The sequence below is a fragment of the Pristiophorus japonicus genome, chromosome 20 (assembly GCF_044704955.1).
Source record: "Pristiophorus japonicus isolate sPriJap1 chromosome 20, sPriJap1.hap1, whole genome shotgun sequence".
Taxonomy (NCBI): domain Eukaryota; kingdom Metazoa; phylum Chordata; class Chondrichthyes; family Pristiophoridae; genus Pristiophorus; species Pristiophorus japonicus.
The window spans coordinates 76,877,540-76,901,359 of NC_091996.1; the positions used below are offsets into that span (position 1 = coordinate 76,877,540).

At 48.6% G+C, this 23,820-nt stretch overlaps 1 pseudogene; it reads left to right on the plus strand.

Moving 5' to 3' along the window:
- Window positions 1–23,820, plus strand: part of LOC139232779 (zinc finger protein 850-like) — a 115,298-nt pseudogene that overhangs the window by 61,290 nt on the left and 30,188 nt on the right.

Sequence of the window (23,820 nt, forward strand, 5' to 3'; positions counted from 1 at the left end):
TTTGGCAGAGGGAGTGTGGGAAAATGTGAGGTTATCCACAATGGCAGAAGTAATAGAAAGCAAGTTATAATTTAAATGGAGAAAATTTGCTAAGTGCTGCAGTACAGAGGGATCTGGGGGTCCTTGTGCATGAAACACAAAAAGTTCATATGCAGGTACAGCAAGTAATCAGGAAGGCAAATAGAATGGTGGCCTTTATTGCAAGGGGGATAGAGTATAAAAGCAGAGAAGTCCTGCTACAACTGTACAGGGTATTGGTGAGGCCACACCTGGAGTACTGCGTGCAGTTTTGGTTTCCGTATTTGAGGAAGGATGTACTTGCATTGGAGACTGTTGAGAGGAGGTTCACTTGGTTGATTCCGGAGATGAGGGCGTTAACTTATGAGGATAGGTTGAGTAGATTGGGCCTATACACACTGGAGAAGAATGAGAGGTGATCTTTTTGAAACTTATAAGATAATGAGGGGGCTCGACAAGTTGGATGCAGAGAGGATATTTCCAATTATAGGGGAAACTAAAACTAAGGGACATAGTCTTAGAATAAAAACTGAGATGTGGAGACATTTCTTCTCTGAGGTTTGTAAATCTATGGAATTCTCTGCCCCAGAAAGCTGTGGAGGCTGAGTCATTCAATACATTTTAAGGCAGAGATAGACAGATTTTTGAGTGATAACGGAGTAAAGAGTTATGGGGAGTGGGCAGGGAAGTGGAGCTGAGCCCATGATGAGATCAGCCATGATCTTATTGAATCGCAGAGCAGGCCCGAGGGGTCAAATAGCCTACTCCTGCTCCTATTTCTTATCATGTTAACTGAACCCAGCCAGAGTCAGCACCCTCTGGGGTTGAGCGAGAGGGAGGGAAATCAGTGAGTGTAGAACTGAACCCAGCCATAGTCAGCACCTTCAGGGGATGGGAACCAGTGAATGTAGAACTGAACCCTGCCAGAGTCAGCACCTTCAGGGGATGGGAACAGTGAGTGTAGAACTGAACCCTGCCAGAGTCAGCACCTTCAGGGGAGGGGAACCAGTGAGTGTAGAACTGAACCCAGCCAGAGTCAGCACCTTCAGGGGAGGGGAACCAGTGAGTGTAGAACTGAACACAGCCAGAGTCGGCACCTTCTGGGGAGGGGAACCAGTGAATGTAGAACTGAACCCAGCCAGAGTCGGCACCTTCTGGGGAGGGGAACCAGTGAGTGTAGAACTGAACCCAGCCAGAGTCGGCACCTTCTGGGGAGGGGAACCAGTGAATGTAGAACTGAACCCAGCCAGAATCCGTATCTTCAGGGGAGGGGAACCAATGAGTGTAGAACTGAACCCAGCCAGAGTCAGCACCTTCAGGGGAGGGGAACCAGTGCGTGTAGAACTGAACCCAGCCAGAGTTGGTGATGATAATTGGGAGCGGAGGACAAGCTGCCTTCAGACGTGTGACGTGTTTGAATCTCAGGACAGGGACGGGGAAGAGTGTATGGGTCGGGGATTTACAGCTTTGGAGGAACACGAGAGGAAAGAATGTTCCATACAATGTGAATTAACGTCCATTACTTGCAGTAATGATTTTTGTAAACTCCTTTTCCACATTGTTCAAAGGGCAGATTTGCAGACGGGAAACTCAAACCAAACATCACATCCAGATCTGACGGAATCACTCGATATATCAGGACCTGAATATCATCGGCCTTTGAAAGTGGAAGGAGAAATGTTTGTCTGTTCTGTCTGTGGGAAAAGGTTTCAAATATCAGTGTGACCGGAAAAGCACCGAGACACACACCTGAGTGAGTGTTCCAGTGCACTGACTGTGGAAGAGCTTGAATCAGTTACACAGCCTGAAAAAATATCGCAGCATTCACAGCGGGGAGAAATCGTACATGTGTTCTGTGTGTGGACGAGGCTTCAACTGATCGTCCAACCTGGAGAGTCACAAGGACACCCACACCATGGAGAAACCGTGGGAATGTGGGGACTGTGGGAAGAGATTCAATTACCCGTCTGAGCTGGAAATTCATCGACGCAGTCATACTGGGGAGAGACCGTTCACCTGCCCCGTGTGTGGGAAGGGATTCACTCAGTCATCCAGCCAACAGTCACACCAGCGAGTTCACACTGGGGAGAGGCCATTCACCTGCTCTGAATGTGGGAAAGGATTCACTCAGTCATCCACCCTGCTGACACACCAGCGAGTTCACATTGGGGAGAGGCCGTTCACCTGCTCTGAGTGTGGGAAGGGATTCACTCGGTCATCCTGCCTGCTGCAACACCAGCGAGTTCACACTGGGGAGAGGCCGTTCACCTGCTCTGAGTGTGGGAAGGGATTCACTCAGACATCTGACCTGCTGACACACCAGCGAGTTCACACTGGGGAGAGGCCATTCACCTGCTCTACGTGTGGGAAGGGATTCACTCAGTTATCCAACCTGCTGACACACCAGCGAGTTCACACTGGGGAGAGGCCGTTCTCCTGCTCTGAGTGTGGGAAGGGATTCACTCGGTCATCCGACCTGCTGCAACACCAGCAAGTTTACCCTGGAGAGAGGCCATTCACCTGCTCCGAGTGTGGGAAGGGATTCACTTGGTCATCCTGCCTGCTGACACACCAGCGAATTCACACTGGGGAGAGGCCGTTCACCTGCTCCGAGTGTGGGAAGGGATTCACTCTGTCATTCCACCTGCTGCAACACCAGCGAGTTCACACTGGGGAGAGACCGTTCACCTGCTCCGAGTGTGGGAAGGGATTCACTCGGTCATCCACCCTGCTGGAACACCAGCGAGTTCACACTGGAGAGAGGCCATTCACCTGCTCTACATGTGGGAAGGGATTCACTCGGTCATCCACCCTGCTGACACACCAGCGAGTTCACAAGTGACTGCAGGGTTTGGATTCTGCTGTTGTCCCAGTCTGAATCGTGTCCATTCTGACAGTTGGGTATTTCTTTCTGCTGATATTGATTATCCTTATAACTGGGCTGGAGTTTAATATTCTGGATATTTGATCAATTAATCAATGGGAAAATGCTCAGATTAAAAAATAACGCTGATTGTGTTTGCATCCATTACTTCACCCTTTAAAAAAACATAAGAAATAGGAGCAGGAGTTGGCCATTGGGCACACGAACCTGCTCTGCCATTTAATAAGATCATGGCTGATCTGATCTTGGGCACAACTCCACTTTCCTGCCTGCTCCCCATAACCCTTCACTCCGTTATCGCTCAAAATTCTGGCCAACTCCACCTTAAATATATTCAATGACCCAGCCTACACAACTCTCTGGGGTAGAGAATTCCAGATTTATGACCCTCAGAGTGGAAATTTCTCCTCATCTCAGTTCTAAATCCCATATTCTTAAACTATGCCCCCTAGTTCTAGATTCCCCCACGAGTGGAAATATCCTCTCTGCATCCACCTTGTCGAGTCCCCTCAGTATCATATGTTTCAATTAAATCACCTCTCATTCTTCTAAACTCCAATGAGTATAGGACCAACCTGCTCAACCTATCCCCATATGTCAACCCCTTCATCTCAGGAATCAAACTAGTGAAGCTTCTCTGAACTGTCTCCAATGCAAGTATATCCCTCCTTAAATAAGGAGACCAAAACTGTACGCAGTACTCTAAGTGTAGTCTCACAAATACCCTGTACAGTTGTAGTAGGACTTCCCTGCTTTTATACACGATCGCCCTTGCAATAAAGTCCGACATTTCTATTGGCTTTATAATTACTTGCTGTAACTGCACGCTAACCTTTGGTGTTTCACACACTAGGGCAATCACGTCCCTCTGTACTGCAGCATTTTTTAATAGCTCTCCATTTAAATAATAAATTGTATTTTAATTTTTCTTGCCAATGTGGATAACCTCACACTTTCCCACATTATACTTAATCTGCCAAATATTAGCCCACTCACTTAGCCAATCTGTTGTGTATCTATAATGCATGCACTCCCATGTTCTGCCACCAGGGAGCTCATCCCCTGAAGTCCCAAGGGATCCCAGCATCCCTTGGGAGCACTGTATATAAGCCAGCCCCTAAGGCCTCTTCCTCACTCTGGAGAGTCTTATTAAAGACTGAGGTCACTGTTACTTTAACCTCCCTGTGTGCAGCCTCATCTGTGTTAGGAACACAATAACTGGCGTCGAGAATACGAATCCAACGCAAAGTTGCAGCAAACTATGGGCATCCTGGAGAAGTTCTCGGAGGGTGAGGACTGGGAAGCCTATGTCGAACGGCTAGACCAGTACTTTGTAGCCAACGAGCTGGACGGAGAAGGAAGCGTTGCAAAAAAGAGAGCGGTCCTCCTCACGGTCTGTGGGGCACTGGCCTACAGCCTCATGAAGAATCTTCTGGCTCTGGTGAAACCCACAGATAAGTCGTAAGAGGAGCTGTGTACACTGGTTCGGGAGCATGTTAACTCGAGGGAGAGCGTGCTGATGGCGAGGTATAGGTTCACCACGTGCCAGCGATCTGAAGGTCAGGAAGTGGCAAGCTACATTGCCGAGCTATGGTGGATCAAAGCAATTTCGAGCCTCAGAGAGAGGAGGCTGTTGCTGAAGTACAAGGGGTGCACACATTTTCGACGAAATGTCCACCTATAATGCTAAACGTAAAATTGAATGGCTTACCCGTAGCCATGGAACTGGACACTGGCGCTAGCCAATCCATCATGAGTAAAAAGATGTTTGAGAGACTGTGGTACAACAAGACATTCAGACCAGCCCTGAGCCCCATCCACACAAAACTGAGAATGTACACCAAAGAGCTTATCACTGTCCTGGGCAGCACCATGGTCAAGGTCACCGACGAGGGCACGGTGCACGAACTACCACTCTGGATTGTCCCGGGCGATGGCCCCACACTGCTTGGAAGGAGCTGACTGGGCAAAATCCGCTGGAACTGGGATGACATCCGAGCACTATCACATGTCGATGAGGCCTCAGGTACTTAACAAATTTTGTTCCCTTTTTGAGGCAGGCATTGCAAACTTTTCCGGGGCGAAGGTACGGATCCACTTGGTCCCAGAGGCACGACCCATTCACCACAAGGCGCGAGCTGTACCTCACTTGATGAGGGAGAAAGTGGAAATGGAGCTGGACAGGCTGCAACACGAGGGCATCATATCCCCAGTGGAATTCAGTGAGTGGACCAGCCCCATTGTTCCAGTACTCAAAAGTGATGGCACGGTCAGGATTTGCGGCGATTATAAAGTAACTATTAATCGTTTCTTGCTACAGGACCATTTCCCACTACCTAAGGCAAACGACCGATTTGCGACGCTGGCAGGAGGCAAGATGTTCACCAAGCTCGACCTGACTTCAACCTACATGACGCAGGAGCTGGAGCAGTCTTCGAAGGGCCTCACCTGCATCAACACGCACAAAGGACTGTTCATCTACAACAGATGCCCGTTTGGAATTCGGTCGGTTGCAGCGATCTTCCAGAGAAACATGGAGAGCCTACTGAAATCGATACCACACACGGTGGTCTTTCAGCACAACATATTGGTCACGGGTCGGGACACCGCCGAGCACCTACAAAACCTGGAAGAGGTCCTCCAGTGACTGGATCGCGTAGGGCTGCGGCTGAAGAGGTCGAAATGCGTCTTCATTGCAACAGAAGTGGAGTTTTTGGAGAGAAAGATCGCGGCGGACGGCATTCGGCCCAAAGACGCCAAGACAGAGGCTATCAGGAACGCGCCCAGGCCACAGAACATCATGGAGCTGCGGTCATTCATGGGACTCCACAACTATTTTGGTAACTTTCTACCGGGGTTAAGCACCCTCTTAGAGCCCCTGCATGTGTTATTGCGTAAAGGTGAAAATTGGATATGGGGAAAAAACCAAGTAATTGCTTTTGAGAAAGCCAGAAACATTTTATGCTCCAACAAGCTGCTTGTATTGTATAACCCGTGTAAAAGACATGTGCTAGCATGTGATGCATCATCATATGGAGTCGGGTGTGTATTACAACAAGCTAATGTTGCGGGGAAGTTGCAACCTATGCCTCCAGGAGCTTGTCTAAGGCCGAGAGGGCCTACAGCATGATTGAGAAAGAGGCATTAGCATGTGTGTTCGGGGTAAATAAAATGTATCAGTAGCTGTTTGGCCTCAAATTTGAGCTGGAAACCAATCACAAGCCCCTCATATCCCTGTTCGCTGAAAACAAGGGGATAAATACTAAAGGTGGGCACTCGCGCTATCTGTGTATAACTATACCATCCGCCACAGGCCAGGCACCGAGAACTGTGCAGATGCTTTCAGTTGGCTACAATTGCCCACCACGGGGGTGGAAATGGCGCAGCCTGCAAACTTGTTGACGGTGGTGCAGCCCGCAGACTTGTTGATGGTCATGGAAGCGTTTGAAAATTATAAATCACCTGTCATGGCCTGCCAGATTAGGTCTTGGACCTAAAAAACTGTGTACTACATGGGAGCTGGGCCAGCATCCCCGTTGAAATGCAGGAGCTAATCAGCCATTCCAGTGGTGAAAGGACGAGCTGTCCATTCAGGCAGACTGCCTGTTGTGGGGTAACCACGTAGTGCTACCAAAAAAGGGCAGGGAGATGTTCATCTCGGATCTCCACAGCATACACCCGGGTATAGTAATGATGAAAGCGATAGCCAGATCCCACGTGTGGTGGCCCGGTAGCAACTCCAACTTAGAGTCCTGTGTACGGCAATGCAGCGTGTGTGCTCAGTTGAGGCACCACTAAGTTTGTAGTGCTGGCCCTCCAGACCATGGTCAAGGATCCATGTCGACTATGCGGGCCCGTTTCTCAGTAAAATGTTCCTGGTGGTGGTGGATGCTTTTTCAAAATGGATTGAGTGTGAAATAATGTTGGGAAGCACCACTATTGAAAGCCTGAGTGCCATGTTTGCCACCCATGGCCTGCCTGACATACTGGTCAGTGACAACGGGCCATGTTTCACCAGTGCCGAATTTAAAGAATTTATGACCCGCAATGGGATCAAACATGTCACCTCGGCCCCGTTTAAACCAGCCTCCAATGGGCAGGCAGAGCGGGCAGTACAAACTATCAAACTGAGCCTTAAACAAGTCACAGATGGCTCACTCCAAACCCGCCTGTACCGTGTACTGCTCAGCTACCGCACGGAACCCCACTCACTCACAGGGGTGCCCCCGGCTGAGCTACTCATGAAAAGGACACTAAAAACCAGACTCTCGCTGGTTCACCCCAACCTGCATGATCAGGTCGAGAGCAGGCGGAAGCAACAAAATGTAAACAATGGTCGCGCCACTGTGTCACAGGAAATTGATCTGAATGACCCTGTGTATGTGCCAAACTATTGACATTGTCCCAAATGGATCGCGGCACAGTGATAGCTAAAGAATGGAGCAGTTGCTTGTAGTCAAACTAGACAATGGACAAATTTGCAGAAAGCACCTGGACCAAATGAGGCTGCGGTTCACAGACTGCCCTGAACAACCCACAGCAGACACCACATTTTTCGAGCCCACAACACACACCCAAAGGATCAACGACACCACCCCGGACCAGGAAATCGAACCCATCACGCCCAACAGCCCATCAAAGCCAGGCTCACCAAGCAGCCCTGGAGGGCCAACAACACGCCAGCCCAGTGAGGGCACAGCCAACACACCAGAACAGACATTCATACCGAGGCGGTCCACTAGGGAAACAAAGGCTCCTGACCGCCTCACCTTGTAAATAGTTTTCACTTTGACTTTGGGGGGGAGTGATGTTGTGTATCTGTAAAGCATGCACTCCCATGTTCCGCCACCAGGGAGTGCATCCCCTGAAGTCCCAAGGGATCCCAGCATCCCTTGGGAGCACTGTATATAAGCCGGTCCCTAAGGCCTGTTCCACACTCTGGCGTGTCTTAATAAAGACTGAGGTCACTGTTACTTTAACCTCCCTCTTTGCAGTCTCATCTGTGTTAGTAACACAATAGAAAGCATGTGCCTTACACAAAACATCAGTAAGACAAAGGTCCTCCAGCAGCCTTCCTCACCGCACACACTGCCCCCCCGCCCCCCCCCCCTCACCCAAGTCATCAAGATCCACAGCGCGGCCCTGAACAGCATGGACCAATGCCAGGGGGCACTCGGACTCTGCGTTTATACATTATTTTTTTTATATCACCGCCCGCACTTCTCTCCACTATTTATATATAAAAAACCTTCATAAAACTCACTTTCTGCCCGTGATGGGGCTCTCAGGCGGTGTGTGTACTGAGCATGCCCGGTGTCAGCGCAGGGGCCTGTGGGTATTGTAGCCGTCATTGCTGTGTGTACTTTCAACCAACTTGTGCAGCAGCTGGGCCTGAAAATCCACTTCACTGCCCCCTGGGCTGGGAAAGGCGGACATGAGACAACATTCACCCTCTTACCCCTTCCGAAACTTATTTTACAGTGTTGTAGAAGTGGAGCATTTACAGATGGGAAGCTCAGACACAAAAATCAAGTTAAGATCTGACAGACTTGCTCGATCCATCAGGACCTGAATATCATCAGCCTTTGCACATGGAAGGGGAGAGCAGCGCGGACAAACCGCACGTGTTCCGTGTTTGGATGCGGATTCAGCTGATCGCCTGACCTGGTGAGACACGGGCACCGTCACACCAGGCAGACACTGGGTAAAGGTGGGGATGGTGGGAAGGGAATCAGTTCCTCGTGTGTGTCAGAGCTTCATCGGTGCAGTCATACCAGGGACAGTCCATTCACCTGCTTCATAGTTATCCATCCAATCTGCTGACACACCAGCGAGTTCACACTGATGAGAGACCGATTAACTGTTCTGAGTGTGGGAAGAGCTTTAAACACTTGTGGAATCTGACCAAACACCAGCGAGTTCACACAGCTCCCTGTGTGCGAAGGGAATCACTCTATCTTCTCCCCTGCTGACCCACCAACGAGTTCCCACTGATGAGAGAGCATTTACATGTTCTGTCTGTGGGTAGAGATTTATAGACTCTGGGGACTGAAGCAATGCCAGCTTGTTCACACCGATGAGAGGCCATTTACTTGTTCTGACTGCCTTTTGAAAGTTCCTATGATCCACCACCCTTTCAGAATCTGACCACACACCAGCGAGTTCACAGTGGGGAGAGGCCATTCACCTGCGCCGTGTGGGGGAAGGGCTTTGTTTATCCATCCCTCCTGTGGACCCACCAGGGAGCTCACACTGATGACAGTGCGTTGAAATGTTCTGACTGGGAAGAGCTTTAAAACCTCAAATAGCCTGAAGAGACACCAGCCTGTTCACACTGTTTTGTGATTCTGTAGAAACAGAGGAGGCGATTCAGCTCATCGTAACAGCACTGGCTCTTTGAACAAGCAATCCAATGTAGTCATACACCCCAGCTTTATTCCTATAAACCTGCAAATTATCCACTTCAGGTACATGTCCTATCGCCTTTTGAAAGTTCCTATGGAACCTGATTCCACCACCCTTTCAGAGAGTGCTTTACATACCTTAATAAACACCTGTGTGAAAACATTCTCATTTCCTCTAGTTCTTTTGGCAATTATTTTAAATCTGTCCTGTGATTACTGACCCATTTGCTAGAGGAAACAGATTCTCCTTACTTGCTCTATCAAAACCCGTCATAATTTTGACTATCTCTATTAGGTCTTCCCTTAAACTTCTCAGCTCTAAGAAGAACAATCCCAGCTTCTCCAATCTCCCAACATAACTGAAGTCCCTCGTCTCTGGTAAACCTCCTCTGCAAACTCTCCAAGGCATTTACATCCTTCCCAAAGTATGATGCCCAGAACTGTACACAATACCCCAGCCAAGGCCTAACCAGTGTCTTGTGAATGTTTAGCGTAACTTCCTTGTTGTATTCCATGGCCCTATTTACAAAGCCAAGAATTCCATGTCCTGAACTGCTTTATCAACTTGCTGTGACACTTTTGAAGATTTGTGAAATGCGTCCCCAGGTCCCTCTGGTCTTTCACCCCCGCTCAAAATAGTATCATTTAGTTTATACAGCTTCTCTATATTGTTCCTCCCAAAGTGCATCACTTCACACTAATCTACATTAAACTTCATCTGCTATGTGTCTGCCCATTTCACAGTCTGTCTATGTCCTCCTGAATCTGCTGCTTTCCCGCTCACTATTATTACATTGCCAAGTTCTGTATTATCAATAAACTTTGAAATTGTACACCCATATCCAAGTCCATGGCATTTATATATAACAAGAAAACCAATGGTACTAATACTGACAAGTATTAATACAAATATTAATACAAGTATTATTAATATGCTACCGGGACGACGACAATAGAGGGCACCGTGAAATCTGCCACCAGTTGGTGGCTACTTTTTTGCCATTTTCTGATGGTCATGCGTGGCGTAAAGCACCCAAAATTTTCGCCTCTATCTATCTGCCTCTATCTTGTCGATCCCTTTCATTCTTTTAAATGTTTCTATAAGATCCCCCCTCATCCTTCTGAACTCCAAAGAGTAAAGACCCAGTCTACTCAATCTATCATCATAAGATGACCCCCTCATCTCCGGAATCAGCCTCGTGAATCGTCTCTGTACCCCCTCCAAAGCTAGTATATCCTTCCATAAGTAAGGTGACCAAAACAGTACTCCAGGTGCAGCCTCACCAATACCCTATACAGTTGCAGAAGGACCTCCCTGCTGTTGTACTCCATCCCTCTCACAATGAAGACCAACATTCTATTCGCCTTCCTGATTACCTGCTGCACCTGCAAACTAACTTTTTGGGATTCATGCACAAGGACCCCCAGGTCCCTCTGCACTGCAGCATGTTGTAATTTCTCCCCATTCAAATAATATTCCCTTTTACTGTTTTTTTTTCCAAGGTGGATGACCTCACACTTTCCGACATTGTATTCCATCTGCCAAACCTTAGCCCATTTGCTTAACCTATCTAAATCTCTTTGCAGCCTTTCTGTGTCCTCTACACAACTCGCTTTCCCACTAATCTTTGTGTCATCCGCAAATTTTGTTACACTACACTCTGTCCCCTCTTCCAGGTCATCTATGTATATTGTAAACAGTTGTGGTCCCAGCACCAATCCCTGTGGCACACCACTAACCACCGATTTCCAACCCGAAAAGGACCCATTTATCCTGACTCTCTGCTTCCTGTTCGCCAGCCAATTCTCTATCCATGCTAATACATTTCCTCTGACTCTGCGTACCCTTATCTTCTGCAGTAACCTTTTATGTGGCAGCTTATCGAATGCCTTTTGAAAATCTAAATACTCCACATCCATCGGTACACCTCTATCCACCATGCTCGTTATATCCTCAAAGAATTCCAGTAAATTAGTTACACATGATTTCCCCTTCATTGCACTATTCCTATCTAGTGATTGTCTCAAGGTCCTCCCTTCCCACATTCCTGTGACCAGCAATTTTTGGCATGGTTTTTGTGTCTTCCACTGTGAAGACCGAAGCAAAATAATTGTTTAAGGTCTCAGCCATTTCCACATTTCCCATTATTAAATCCCCCTTCTCATCTTCTAAGGGACCAACATTTACTTTAGTCACTCTTTTCCATTTTATATATCGGTAAAAGCTTTTACTATCCGTTTTTATGTTTTGCGCAAGTTTACTTTCGTAATCTATCTTTCCTTTCTTTATTGCTTTCTTAGTCATTCTTTGCTGTTGTTTAAAATTTTCTCAATCTTCTATTTTCCCACTAACCTTGGCCACCTTATACGCATTGGTTTTTAATTTGATACTCTCCTTTATTTCCTTGGTTATCCACGGCTGGTTATCCCTTCTCTTACCGCCCTTCTTTTTCACTGGAATATATTTTTGTTGAGCACTATGAAAGAGCTCCTTAAAAGTCCTCCACTGTTCCTCAATTGTGCCACCGTTTAGTTTGTGTTTCCAGTCTACTTTAGCCAACTCTGCCCTCATCCCACTGTAGTCCCCTTTGTTTAAGCATAGTATGCTCGTTTGAGACATTGCTTCCTCATCCTCAATCTGTATTACAAATTCAACCATACCGTGATCACTCATTCCGAGAGGATCTTTTACTTGGAGATCGTTTATTATTCCTGCCTCATTACACAGGACCAGATCTAAGATAGCTTGCTCCCTTGTAGGTTCTGTAACATACTGTTCTAAGAAACAATCCCGTATCCATTCTATGAATTCCTCCTCCAGGCTACCCCGTGCAATTTGATTTGAATAATCGATATGTAGGTTAAAATCCCCCATGACTACTGCCGTTCCTTTTTCACATGCCTCCATTATTCCCTTGATTATTGCCCTCCCCACCGTGAAGTTATTATTTGGGGGCCTATAAACTACACCTACCAGTGACTTTTCCCCCTTACTATCTCTAATCTCCACCCACAATGATTCAACATTTTGTTTATTAGAGCCAATATCATCTCTCACAACTGCCCTGATATCATCCTTTATTAACAGAGCTACCCCACCTCCTTTCCCTTCTTGTCTATCTTTCCGAATCGTCAGATACCCCTGTATGTTTAATTCCCAGTCTTGGCCACCCTGCAACCACGTTTCTGTAATGGCCACCAAATCATACCCATTTGTAATGATTTGTGCCGTCAACTCATTTACTTTATTTCGAATGCTGCGTGCGTTTAGGTAGAGTGTTTTAATACTAGTTTTTAAACCATGATTTTTAGTTTTGACCCCTCCTGGAGCCCGTTTATATTCAGTGGCCCTTTTTGTTTTTTGCCTTGGGATTCTCTGCCTTCCACTTTTACTCATCTCCTTTCTGTCTTTTGCTTTTGTCTCCTTTTTGTTTCCCTCTGTCTCCCTGCATTGGTTCCCATCTCCCTGCCATATTAGTTTAACTCCTCCCCAATAGCACTAGCAAACACTCCCCCTCGGACATTGGTTCCGGTCCTGCCCAGGTGCAGACCGTCCGGTTTGTACTGGTCCCACCTCCCCCAGAACCGGTTCCAATGCCCCAGGAATTTGAATCCCTCCCTGCTGCACCACTGCTCAAGCCACGTATTCATCTGAGCTATCCTGAGATTCCTACTCTGACTAGCACGTGGCACTGGTAGCAATCCTGAGATTACTACTTTTGAGGTCCTACGTTTTAATTTAGCTCCTAGCTCCTTAAATTCGTCTCATAGGACCTCATCCCTTTTTTTTTACCTATATCGTTGGTACCAATGTGCACCACGACAACTGGCTGTTCACCCTCCCTTTTCAGAATGTCCTGCACCCGCTCCGAGACATCCTTGACCCTTGCACCAGGGAGGCAACATACCATCCTGGAGTCTCAGTTGCGGCTGCAGAAACGCCTATCTATTCCCCTTACAATCGAATCCCCTATCACTATCGCTCTCCCACTCTTTTTCCTGCCCTCCTGTGCAGCAGAGCCAGCCATGGTGCCATGAACTTGGCTGCTGCTGCCCTCTCCTGATAAGTCATCCCCCTCAACAGTACTCAAAACGATGTATCTGTTTTGCAGGGGGATGACCGCAGGGGACCCCTGCACTACCTTCCTTGCACTGCTCTTCCTGCTGGTCTTCCATTCCCTAGCTGGCTGTGGACCCTTCACCTGTGGTAAGACCAGCTCGCTCCATGTGCTACTCACGTCATTCTCAGCATCATGGATGCTCCAGAGTGAATCCACCCTCAGCTCCAATTCCGCAACGCGGACCGTCAGGAGCTGGAGGCGGACACACTTCCTGCACATGTAGTCGTCAGGGACACCGGAAGTGTCCCTGAGTTCCCACATGGTACAGGAGGAGCATATCACGTGACCGAGCTCTCCTGCCATGACTTAACCCTTAGATACACTTAAATTGGCAACAACAATGCTAAAGTTTACTCACTGATATAGAAGAGAAAAAAGAAAAACTACTCACCAACCACCAGCCAATCACTTACCCCCTTGGCTGTGATGTCACCTTTCTGTTTCTTTCTACTTCTTTTTTGCCTTCTCCCTGTAGCTGCACAAGTACGCCTCTCCAATGAACTCCCGACACTGGGCCCTGGACTCCCTGCTATGCCTTTTATAGGCCCCACCAACGAACTCCTGACACTGCTCCTGACTGCCGCCAACGCCCATCCTCTTGTTCAAATCCCTTCAAGGCCTCGCCCCTCCCTATCTCTGTAACCTCCAGCCTGCCAACCCTCTTAATCAGGACAAACAATTTTCAATGTCAGAAGGGTCGGTAATCAGAGGACACAGATTTAAGGTGATTGGCAAATGAACCAGATGCTACACGAGGGGACAAATTAAGCTGCGAGATGTTATGGCCTGGAACGCACTGCCTGTAAGGGTGGTGGAAGCAGATTCACTTGTAACTGTCAAAAGAGATAAATATTTGAGTTGGAAAGATTTGCAGGGTTATGGGGCAAGAGCAGGGGAGTGGGACTAATTCTACAGCTGAGGAGGGGCAAGAGAGGAAAGAATGTTCCAGAGAAACTAGAACTGTGTTCAGAATTTCTATCCTGCACATACAGTGATGACTTTTGTAAATAATGAGGACAGATTGCATAGACTAGGCTTGTATTCCCTTGAATATAGAAGATTAACGGGTGATCAAATTGAGGTGTTTAAGATGATTAAAGGAACTCATGTGGTTGGTAGAGAAAAACTATTTCATCTGATGAAGGGGACAGAACCTTAAAATTAAAGCTAGGCAGTTCAGGGTGATGTCAGGAAGCACTTCCTCACACATATGCTGATTGGCTGTTTCCCCTGGCTGGAGAGTCTCGAACCAGGGGTCACAGGATACGGGGTTGGCCATTCCTTCTCCTTCTTCTTGGGCAGTCCCTCGGAGTCGAGGATGACTTGCTTCCACACCAATGAGTTCTCAGCTGAGTTCAATGCAGGACTTACAATCTCTGCCACAGGTGGGCAGATGGTGGTTGGAGGGACGGGTGGGTGGGGTGCTTGGGTTGTCGTGCGCTCCTTCTACTGTTTGCGCTTCAAGACTGGGATGAGGAAGAATTTCTTCATTGTGAATCTTTGGCATTCTCTACTCCAGAGGGCTTCGGGTGCTCAGATTGATAGACTTTGAGACACTAAAGGAATCAGAAACCAGATTTTGTGTGCCATAGAAACTAGAATTGACTCTTCCGAATTTCTATCCTGTCGTTACAATGTTGACTTTTGTAAACTCCTTTTACAAAGTATTAGGTGAGATTTGCAGACAGGAAGCTCGAACCAAAGATCACGTCAAGATCTGACAAAGTCCCTCGATTCATTAGAACCTGAATATCATCGGCCTTTGAAAGTGGAAGGAGAAATGTTTGTCTGTTCTGTCTGTGGGAAAAGATTTCAAACATGAGTGTGACTGGAAAAGCACCAAGATACACACACACCCGAGTGAGTGTTCCAGTGCACTGCCTGTGGAAAGAGCTTTAACCAGTTACACAGCCTGAAGAAACGTCGCACCATTCACAGCGCGGAGAAACTGTAAATGTGTTGTGTGCGTGGGTGAGGCTTCAACTGATCGTCCAACCATGGAGAGACACAAGAATACCAGCACCATGGAGAAACCGTGGAAATGTGGGGACTGTGGGAAAGGATTCAATTATCCATCTGAGCTGGAAGTTCATCGACGCAGTCACACTGGGGAGAGGCCGTTCACTTGTCCCGTGTGTGAGAAGGGATTCACTCGTTCACCCAGCCTGCTGAGACACCAGTGAGTTCATACCGGGGAGAGGCCGTTCACCTGCTCCGTGTGTGGGAAGAGATTTACTGACCCATCCAGCCTGCTGACACACCAGCGAGTTCACAATTGACTGCAGGGGTTGGATTCTGCTGTTAATCACATCGGGACTGAACCGTGTTCATTCTGACAGTTGGGCTTTTTTTCTACTGTAACTGGGCTGGAGTTTAATTTTCTGGATATCTGACAAATAAATCGGATTTGGTTTCAACACAGTGTGTAGATTCCTTGATTTCTCCAAGATAAGAACAGATTAATTAATATCCTGTTACCGACTGTTAAATGAAGGAGAAAAGGCCCAAAAATGGAACAAAGACATGTCCTTATGTCACACGACCTCAGGATCCCCGAAAGTGTTTTACAGCCAATGAATCAAGCTGCCACAAACAGCAATGTGATACTGGCCAGATAATCTGTTTTAGTGATGGTGGTTGAGGGCTGATGGGGCCTTGATTGAACGACTCATCTGAAAGATGGCAACTCTGACAGTGCAGCAATCCTGTGCTGAATCTGCCTCGAGAGTGTTTGATGGGAGTGTAGAGGGAACTTTACTCTGTATCGAACCCATGCTGTACCTGACTTCAGAGTGCTTCAGGCAGACAATATGATCTCAGAATACCCCATTCCCCAGCACTGACATTCGTCACCTCGATGAGAACATCATTTAACCCAAAGATAGAAACCCATCAGTTTCTCCCCCAGACGCAGATGCGGAGGGACAGTGAGTGCCCCGAACATTGTTGTACTGAGTGCTCGATAGTTCATCCCTGGGTCTGGGCCTTTTGGTGATGATTTGAATTTGATGCCCTCGAGTTACTGACTCACCGACTGGTGGAAATAGTTTATCCTCATTTACCTGATCAAATTTTGAACACCTCCCTCAGATCTCCAGTTACTCTTTGTTCTAATGAAAAGAGCCCCAGTTTCTCCAATCTCCCCTGATAACTAAAGCCTCTCTTCCCTGGTATCGTCTCAGTGAATCTCTCTGTACCCTCTCCATGGTCTCGACATCCTTCCTGGTGTAAAATCCCCAAAACCTGACACAATATTCGAACTGCAGCCTAACTAATGATTTGTGCAGGTTTGCATGACCTCTGCCCTTTTGTACTCCACACCCCTATTTATAAAACCTAGGATCCCGTGTGCTTTTTAACCACTTTATTAACATAACATGGCTACAATACATAGACTTTGACTTAAATGTGCATCATGGGAAAGAGAAGTTTAGTCTGAGTTAGAAACTCAAACAATCGATTCACTGCAGACAGGTCGCCATGGCAACACTGATCAGACATTCCACTCACTGAACCCACTGTTAGAATCTGTATCAGATCAGGGGAAAGAACAGGGTTTGTCTGTTAGTAACCACAATGTAAGCTCAAACAGAATGAGTAACACAATAGATTAGATTATAATGTGTGATGTATAAGAAATAACAACTAACAGCAGGCAGGGGAGTTTAGGGATAAAGGGAAAATTACTGAAGAAAAGTAACTGCTGGGAACCAGGGAAAGTGTCCTTGTAAATCACAGATTAGAGAAGTTCCAGCTGTCTTTTCCTCACTTCCTGCCCAAACCCAGCAGAGAAGACAAAGAAGAGTCTGGTGCCAGAGGTGGATCAGTGCAGGGTATAAAAGTGAGGGGAGACTGATGTAAGGGGGCAGTCGGGACTGGAGACACCGGAGATCAAGCTCAGGGCGCCCGAGGTTCCATCCAGCGGGCTGACCTGGTGTCAGTTACTGTGGACACGTGGGACTTGCATGTTTACTCTGATGTGGTAGAGCACAGAGAATCTGCTCAAATTATATTTCTTAAGATATTAAAGTTGCTAATAATAATCATTGAATATATTTAAGGTGGAGATAGAGTTTTGAAAGATAAAGGAGTGAAAGGTTATGGGGAGCGGGCAGGGAAGTGGAGCTGAGTCCACGACCAGATCAGCCATGATCTTATTGAATGGCGGAGCAGGCTCGAGGGGCCAGATGGCCTACTCCTGCTCCTATTTCTTATGTTCTTGTGTTTTAACACCAGACTCTCGATCCTTAATAAGACAAGGAATTAGCTAGAATATTACAACCCTAAATCTCTCTGCTCCTTACTCCATTGAAGGTTTTACCATTTAATGTACATTTCCTCCCTTTATCTTCCTCCCAAAATCTACCACAACACATTTCTCTGCATTAAATTTCATTTCATATCTACCTGCCCCAATTACTAACCTGTGTATTGACAATGAAGGCACTTAAAGTCCTCTTCACAGTTGGCCATGGGCCCTTTCTGGCATTCCCTGGAGATTTTCATCGTGTGCCCCATATACCCAAGCCCAGATCATTTCTCTCTGACAGGCGGCACTGTGACAGAATAGCCTAACTCCCGGGCCTAAGCCGTAAACCCTAAACCCAATCCTAGTTCCCAGACTTTAACAATAAATCCTAAAACTAATCCCAAACCTGAACAGAGAATCCAGTTTACCAAAAAGAAGAAATCAGAACAGAAAGAATCATACTCTTAATTAAAGTAATTAAAACAACGAAAATAACTCATCTGAACTCCAGACCCTAACCCTCATAAACCTAAACCGAAAGCTTGTAAACACAGATCCCAGCCCCAAAACCAAACCCTAACCCAGGACCCTAAAACCAACTCGAGCCCTATGAATCCATTTTTCCAGATCTCAGCCCCAAAACCTAGTCCGAACCTCAGACCCCAACTCCCTAAGGCTGAACCCTAAGCAGACGCTTTAAACCTAGCCCCCAATCCCAAATCCTAACCCTAACTCCAAACCCTAACCCTCATAAACCTAAACCGAAAACCTGTAAACAGACCCCAGCCCCAAAACCAAACCCTAACCCAGGACCCTAACCCCGCTAAAATCTAAACCTAACATAAAACATAACAGCCCAGACCCCAACCCTAACTCTGGCTCCTAAACCCCAGAAACCTAACCCTAACCAAAAACTGAACAGCCCACACCACAGCTCCCAAACCCAATCCTAACCCCAGACCCCAGACCCCCAAGAGTGAACCCTAACCTAAAACATATTAATTCAGACCCTAAACCCAAGACCTAACTCTAAATGCCCCAAAATCAACCCCCAGCCCTTCCCTCCTCCTCAAGGAAACAGGAACTAAACAGAAATGTGTGTCAAACAGAGGCCTAAGCCGCCCTCCCCCGAGCAGACCAGGAACCAGAAGGTGCACAACAATCAGGGACAACAGACGACGCAGGGAACCAAACTGGGAATAAAACAACAAACTGGATTGAACGAAAACGGTAATAACAAAAACATAACAGAACTAACCCCCAAATTATAACAAAACCAAAAAAAGTATAAAACAAAAATTTTTTAATTGAAAAAAAATAATTTATTAAAATCAAACAACAAAAATTTACAGGAAGTAAGGGGAAAATGGGATAAAGGACTTAAAAGAAACAAACTGTCAGTAAATATAAACATTAGACCCCGCACAAAAGAATTCCAACCGAACCACGGACATTGAGCCAAGGGAGGCATCACTCACTACCCACAAACACTAGCAAAAAGGGGGTGGAGCTCCACATTTGTACCTACCAAACAGGAAGAACCACTGAGCACACAGAGACAACACACCAGAAGTATTAACAAGAACCATAACACCAGACAAAGCACACAATTACCACCTCATCACTGAGAGGGAGGAGGTTTAAATTGTTTCTTTCCCAGCTCCCAGCCCTTCTCGTTCCGACTGACCTGCTGGAAGGTAGGGAGCTCTAAACCCTCCATAACCTCTCACTAAGTTCTTCGATCTGATACCCTCTGACCCTTGAAACCCCCCCCCCCCAGCCACGACCCGTTTGCTTTTGCTGGCCTCTGATGAAGCCCCAGTTAGGGCGAAACATTAGGCCTATAGACTACAATCAGCTATCTAGACGACGGATCGTGAAGTGAGTATAAATCCCCCCCACCCCCAAAAAAAACCCCACCTTACTTTTCTCCCCCCACCCTTGGGAGACTTCTTCCTCACTCTCTCCAGACTTCCAACCCACTGTGCTGTTCTTTTTCTTTTTAAAAAAGCCTCTCTCTCATTTCCCTTCGTACTTAACAAAAAATGTTCTCCGTACTAGCTCAAATTGTACTGCTATTTAGAACTAGTAGGATAAGTGTTTGCTGCGGACTGTGATTTCTCTGCTACACCCACCGCCCCCCTCCGCCACCCCTCCACCCTACTCAATAGAAAACTATTCCCATCGAACCGTTACGTGCCCACACACCTCGAGTGTCACCTCGAGTCTCATCGCCGAGAGCATGCAGAAATCAAGCGCAGGCAGCGGAAGGAGCGTGCGGCAAACCAGTCTCCCCCTCCCTTACCCTCAATAACCGTCTGTCTGTCCCACCTGTGACACAGACTCGTTCATCTTCGGCAGTCCCTTGGAATCGAGGAAGACTTGCTTAGGTGGCTGAACAGTCCAATACGAGACTGTTTCTGTCACAGGTGGGACAGATAGTCATTGAGGCCCACCTTTGGCTCATTTGCGGGGAAGGAGTTTCGAGTAGAGCGCTTGCTTTGGGAGTCCCGTGTCAGGCATGCGAACAATGTGGCCTGCCCAGCAGAGCTGGTCGAGTGTGGTCAGTGCTTCAATGCTGGGGATGCTGGCCTGATCGAGGATGCTAATGTTAGTGCGTCTGTCCTCCCAGGGGATTTGCAGGATCTTGAAGATCCTCAACTATTCAGTCACCTGAGCACTCACTTTTAGAGTGGAAACAAGTCTTCCTCGATTCCCAGGGAGTACCTATGATGATGATACACACAAGATTTCAGAAAATAAATTAAAAAACAATGAAAGAAAAAAGTGCTTCCTAAATTCTCCCTCCGCCTTCCCCCACGCGGTCCTCCAACACGGCATAGACCCTGATCAACCCGCTAACACCATTAACAATTAAAAGGACATAATCCCACCCCCTTCCCCATCCTACAACTGAATTACTCATTAAAACATCCCTCACCCAAAAACAAACATTCTTAAAATAAATACAAAAATAACAAAAAACAACTAATAACATTTAAAATCTTTAAAATAAAAATCAGGACATCAAAGTACGTAAATCAATCTTCCCGAAAGAAGGTAATAGTGACTTAAAATCAACCACCTTCAAAACCCGGAGACCAATCCAATCCCCGGGATCAACAAGACCTCCGCTCCAACCCCTCGTCCGCACGTTAAATCCAGACCAAGGCTTTCAATCGGCACTAGGCCCAGACATAACCAACAACGAACTGACCCGATTACTCTATCCCTAAAAGCCACAAAAATAAAAGAGACCCCCCCCACACACAACCTAACCGAGACCCCACCCCCCACACACACAACCTAACCGAGACCCCACCCTCCACACACACAACCTAACTGAGACCCCACCCCCCACACACACAACCTAACCGAGACCCCCCACACACACAACCTAACCGAGACCCCACCCCCCACACACACAACCTAACCGAGACCCCACCCCCCACACACACAACCTAACCGAGACCCCCCCACACACAACCTAACCGAGACCCCACCCCCCACACACACAACCTAACCAAGACCCCCCACACAACCTAACCGAGTCCTCCCACACACACAACCTAACCGAGACCCCCCACACACACAACCTAACCTAGACCCCCCACACACACAACCTAACCGAGACCCCCGACACACACAACCTAACTGAGACCCCACCCCCCACACACACAACCTAACCGAGACCCCCCCCACACACAACCTAACTGAGACCCCACCCCCCACACACACAACCTAACCAAGACCCCCCACACAACCTAACCGAGTCCTCCCACACACACAACCTAACCGAGACCCCCCACACACACAACCTAACCTAGACCCCCCACACACACAACCTAACCGAGACCCCCCACACACACAACCTAACCGAGACCCCCCACACACACACAACCTAACCGAGACCCCCCACACACACAACCTAACCAAGACCCCCCACACACACAACCTAACCGAGACCCCACCCCCCACACACACAACCTAACCGAGACCCCCCCACACACAACCTAACCGAGACCCCCCACACACACAACCTAACCGAGACCCCACCCCCCACACACACAACCTAACCGAGACCCCACCCCCCACACACACAACCTAACCGAGACCCCACCCCCCACACACACAACCTAACCGAGACCCCCCCCACACACAACCTAACCGAAACCCCCCCCACACACAACCTAACCGAGACCCCCCCCACACACACAACCTAACCGAGACCCCCCCACACACAACCTAACCGAGACCCCACCCCCACACACACAACCTAACCGAGTCTCCCCACACACACAACCTAACCGAGACCCCCCACACACAACCTAACCGAGACCCCCGCCACACACAACCTAACCGAGACCCCCCCCACACACACAACCTAACCGAGTCTCCCCACACACACAACCTAACCGAGACCCCCCACACACACAACCTAACCGAGACCCCCCACACACAACCTAACCGAGACCCCCCACACACACAACCTAACCGAGACCCCCCACACACACAACCTAACCGAGACCCCCGCCACACACAATCTAACCGAGACCCCCCCCACACACACAACCTAACCGAGACCCCCCCCACACACAACCTAATCATGACCCCCGCCACACACACAACCTAACCGAGACCCCCGCCACACACAACCTAACCGAGACCCCCCCCACACACAACCTAATCATGACCCCCGCCACACACAACCTAACCGAGACCCCCCCCACACACACAACCTAACCGAGACCCCCCCCACACACAACCTAATCATGACCCCCGCCACACACACAACCTAACCGAGACCCCCGCCACACACAACCTAACCGAGACCCCCCACACACACACAACCTAACCGAGACCCCCGCCACACACAACCTAACTGTGACCCCCCCCACACACAACCTAACCGAGACCCCCCACACACAACCTAACCGAGACCCCCCCCACACACAACCTAACCGAGACCCCCCACACACAACCTAACCGAGACCCCCCCCACACACAACCTAACCGAGACCCCCGCCACACACAACCTAACCGAGACCCCCGCCACACACAACCTAACCGAGACCCCCCCCACACACAACCTAACCGAGACCCCCGCCACACACAACCTAACCGAGACCCCCCCACACACAACCTAACCGAGACCCCCCCCCACACACAACCTAACCGCGTACCCCCCCCACACACACAACCTAACCGAGACCCCCCCCACACACACAACCTAACCGAGACCCCCCACACACAACCTAACCGAGACCCCCGCCACACACACAACCTAATCGAGTCCCCACCCCCCACACACAACCTAACCGAGACCCCCCCACACACAACCTAACCGAGACCCCCCCCACACACAACCTAACCGAGACCCCCCCACACACACAACCTAATCGAGTCCCCCCACACACACAACCTAACCGAGACCCCCCCCACACACAACCTAACTGAGACCCCACCCCCCACACACACAACCTAACCAAGACCCCCCACACAACCTAACCGAGTCCTCCCACACACACAACCTAACCGAGACCCCCCACACACACAACCTAACCTAGACCCCCCACACACACAACCTAACCGAGACCCCCCACACACACAACCTAACCGAGACCCCCCACACACACACAACCTAACCGAGACCCCCCACACACACAACCTAACCAAGACCCCCCACACACACAACCTAACCGAGACCCCACCCCCCACACACACAACCTAACCGAGACCCCCCCCACACACAACCTAACCGAGACCCCCCACACACACAACCTAACCGAGACCCCACCCCCCACACACACAACCTAACCGAGACCCCACCCCCCACACACACAACCTAACCGAGACCCCACCCCCCACACACACAACCTAACCGAGACCCCCCCCCACACACAACCTAACCGAAACCCCCCCCACACACAACCTAACCGAGACCCCCCCCACACACACAACCTAACCGAGACCCCCCCACACACAACCTAACCGAGACCCCACCCCCCACACACACAACCTAACCGAGTCTCCCCACACACACAACCTAACCGAGACCCCCCACACACAACCTAACCGAGACCCCCGCCACACACAACCTAACCGAGACCCCCCCCACACACACAACCTAACCGAGTCTCCCCA